The sequence below is a fragment of the Chrysemys picta genome, chromosome 2 (genome assembly GCF_011386835.1).
Source record: "Chrysemys picta bellii isolate R12L10 chromosome 2, ASM1138683v2, whole genome shotgun sequence".
Classification (NCBI taxonomy): Eukaryota; Metazoa; Chordata; order Testudines; family Emydidae; genus Chrysemys; species Chrysemys picta.
In genome coordinates this window covers 233,404,131-233,408,300 of record NC_088792.1, presented here as the reverse complement: position 1 = coordinate 233,408,300, position 4,170 = coordinate 233,404,131, and positions in this window count along the sequence as shown.

The window sequence follows — 4,170 nt, the reverse complement described above, 5'->3', positions numbered from 1 at the left end:
AATTTAATGCTGCCCTCCCTCAGAAGAATCCCCATATGGGAAGCGTTGCTTACCCTGCCATTAGGGGTGAATTCTCTCTGGGTGCAGCAGTACCATGTGGCGTTAGGATGACCAGATGAGAGGCAGAAAATATCGGGACACATTAGCCGAGTGCTGCCAGCGGAGCAAAAAAAAACAAAAAACCCACAAACCTGCCGGCAGAGTGAAATATCGGGACAAACATCGGTCAGGACACGACACAAACACCTAAATATAGGGACGGGCCCGATTTTATCGGGATGTCTGGTCACCCTATCTGGTGTACCAACAGAAATGAACATGGAATAGAGTGCTATTATATGTTGTGTGTTATGGACAACTGGATCAACAAGCCTTTCAGTAGCATGCTTTGTATGACAAATATCAACATCAGCAATGGAGAAATTTAAAAAATAAATGGCCAGTTTCTGCAAGGTACTGCACAATGCCTGCTGCAGGAGGCTGAAGGTGAAATCTTGGTCCTATTAAAGTGCAAAGGAGTTTTGCCATTAATTTCAGCAGGGCCAGGATTCTACCCTGAGTGTCCTCAGCTCACGTTGTCTTCCCTGTCACAAAGTACAAGAATGGAGAGATTTAAAGCAAGTTAAAGAGAAAACTGTTCAGCAAGGAGCTCTTATGAAAAAGTCTGGTAGTAGACTTGACATAAAACAAATCCAATACCCATCCCCCTCAAGGTCTCATGTTACAACTGTACTGACTGTTAAAAACATAGACTCATAGGCTCATAGACTTTAAGGTCAGAAGGGACCATTATGATCATCTAGTCTGACCTCCCGCATGATGCAGGCCACAAAGCCGTCCCAACCCTTTCCCTTGCCTCTGCTGTTGAAGTCCCCAAATCCTGTGGTTTAGAGACTTCAAGTAGCAGAGAATCCTCCAGCTAGTGACCCCTGCCCCATGCTGCGGAGGAAGGCGAAAAACCTCCAGGGCCTCTGCCAATCTACCCTGGAGGAAAATTCCTTCCCGACCCCAAATATGGCGATCAGTAGAACCCAGAGCATGAACATATTCAACACTGATAAAAGTTTAAATATTCCAGTATTGGTGGTAAAAATATACTTTTTCTATTTAGAAATGACTGTAGCTATGCACAGTATAATTAAATAATATCTGCTTTCAATTTTAAAATTTACACATTCAATCTTCAAAGTGAATTAATTATATTCCACCTTAAATTACAAGAAAAAGTTATTTCTGGTACTGGGAAAACGTATTGTGTTAAAGAAATATTTTTCAACATATTTTTATAATTTCCATTTTACTGTCATCTTAGCAACTTAATTTAAAACATTGTAAAAAAAATATTTTAAGGAATATTTGAACATAAAACAATTTTATTTTAGACCACGAATCTTCTGAAAATGATGCAGGGTAAGTTGTCTCAAATGAATGTCAGTCAGGTAAAATGCAAGCCTTTCAGATCATGACAGAGTTTCGATTCTCCTAAGTATCATTTGTTGGAGAGACGTATTGCTATAATGAAGAGAATATTATATACAGCAACAGAAAGAAAAACCTATAACAAGCATACTGTCTATGTGTGTGTGTGTATATATAGACATACAGCCTCTGGCAATAAAGAAGATGCATACTTCAAAACAGTGACCATTTTCTACTGTACATAAAAAATATAGACACTGTAAATATTATAGAATCATAGAAATGAAGGACTGCAAGGGACCTTGATAGGTCATCTAGCACAGTCCCCTGTATTGAGGCAGGACTAAGTATTATCTAGACTATCTTTGACAGGTGTTTATCTAACCTATTCTTAAAAACCTCCAATGATAGAGACTCCAAACCCTCCCTAGATAATTTGTTCCAGTGCTTAACTACCCTTACAGTTAGGAAGTTTTTCCTAATGTCTAATTTAAATCTCTCTTGCTGCAATTTAAGCCCATTACTTCTTGTCCTGTCCTCAGTGGTTAAAGAGAACAATTTATCACCCTCCTCTTTTTAACAACCTTTTATGTACTTGAAGACTGTTATCATGTTCCCCCTCAGTCTTCTCTCCTCCAGACTAAACAAACCCAATTTTTTCAACCTTTCCTCGTAAGTCATGTTTTCTAGACCTTTAATCATTTTTGTTGCTTTCCTCTGGACTTTCTCCAATTTATCCACATTTTCCCCAAAGTGTGGTGCTCAAAACTGGACAAAATAATCAAGCTGAGGCCTTATCAGTGCTGAGCCGAGTGGAAGAATTACTTCTCATGTCTTGCTTACATAGGGTTACCACACGTCCGGATTTCCCCGGACATGTCCGGCTTTTTGGTGCTCAAATCCCCGTCCGGGGAAATAGGGAGGCATAAGTCAGGGTCTGCCCAGCCCCAGCACGATCTGCCGGGTCCACAGCGCAGCCCAGTCGCCTCGGCTACATTGTAGCGAGCTGGGGGGGGGCGCAGAAGCAGAAGGCGGCAGAGGGGCCGCTGCTGCCCCCACAGGCCGGGCGGACCGCGCGCCCCGGCTGAGCCCGCAGGACCACGGGGAGGCCGGGCCCAGCCAGCGGCTCGTGCTTCCTTTGCGGGCGGGGACCCCCCGACCACTGAGGGACCCTTCCTGCGGCCCTGTCACCCCGCGCGGCGTGGAACCCGGTGCCGCGGGAGCTGTTCCAGTGGGGACAGGCCGGGGAACGTGCTCGGTGGCAGCAGGAAGGAGGCGGCATGTGCCAGGGCTGCAGGGACCTGCGCCGCCCCGGTCGCCGCTGAGCCTCCGAAGCCCCCGCCAGGCAGAGGCTGCCGGGGAAGCGGGGGAGCAAGGCAGGTGGGGGGGTGCAGAGGCTGCAGGGCGAGGAGGAGCAGGGCAGGTAGGGGCATAGAGGCTGCAGGGGCAGGGGGGCGCAGAGGCTGCAGGAGCGGTAGGGGGGCAAGTGGGGAGCAGGGGTCACAGAGGCTGCAGGGCGAGTGGGGAGCAGGGAAGCACTTAGCAACCCCCAACCAAGATCAGAGCGGGAGGGAGGAGGGGGAATGCAGGGTGCTCAGAGGAGGGGGGCAGAGTTGGGGCAGGGACTTTGGGGAAGGGGTTGGAATGGGGGCGGGGAAGGGGTGGGGCTGGGGACGGGGAAGGGGCAGAGTTGGGGCAGGGCCAGGGCCCCCACGGAGTATCCTCTTTTTTCAGTGTTGAAATATGGTAATCCTAGCTCCTACAAATACATCCCAGAATTATGTTTGCTTTTTTGCAACAGTATTACATTGTTGACTCATATTTAGCTTGTGATCCACAATAACCCCCAGATTCTTTTCTGCAGTACTCCTTCCTAGGCAGTTATTTCCCAGTTTGCATTTGTCCATATTAAATTTCATCCTATTTAATTCAGACCATTTCTCCAGTTTGTCAAAATCATTCTGAATTCTAATTCTGTCCTCCTAAGCACTTGCAACCCTCCATTATTAGTTATTGAGCCCAAGATATTAACTCTGTTATGAATTGTAAAATCTAACTAAGCAAGTAAAAACTTGATTAGAGCACAGTCCTGGTCCCATTAAAATCCATGACAAAACTTCATTGACTTTAATGGGATTAGGATTTAACACTTACAGGTAATGCTTAGCACTTAATATGTTCAAATCACTTAAAAACATTAATTAGTCCTCACAACATCCCTGTTAGGTAAACAAATATTGTTATCCCTATTTTAAAAATGGAGACAGTAATGCAGCAAAGTCTCACAGACAATTAATGGAGAAGTAGAATTAGATTGTTGGCATTTCTGGCTCCTAGTTCAATGCTCAGGCCTCTAGAAGAGACTACCATTTAGAAAGAGTGTAAGAAGAGTTTATATGAGCAGAGGTTACACATAGGCTTTCTTATATAACAGCATGCACACCCTGCTATCCTTAACGGAGGTGTAGACAACCTCCCATGACAGAATTTGGATCCTCTTGAGATTTAATGAGACATTTTGCTATAATGAAGAGACTACTATATACAGTAACAAAGAACATCTATATCCAACCTACTATGTATTACACAGTTAGGGGCCTGGGAAACTCTGAGACTACTTGATTGGGGTCATGAAAATAGTGCCACACCCCTGTTTAATGATCAGGTCTGTCAGGTAGAGAACCAGCTCAATATGGGTTAAATGAATGGAGAAGAAATACAGCTGGGGCTCATTAAATACAAAGCCCAATT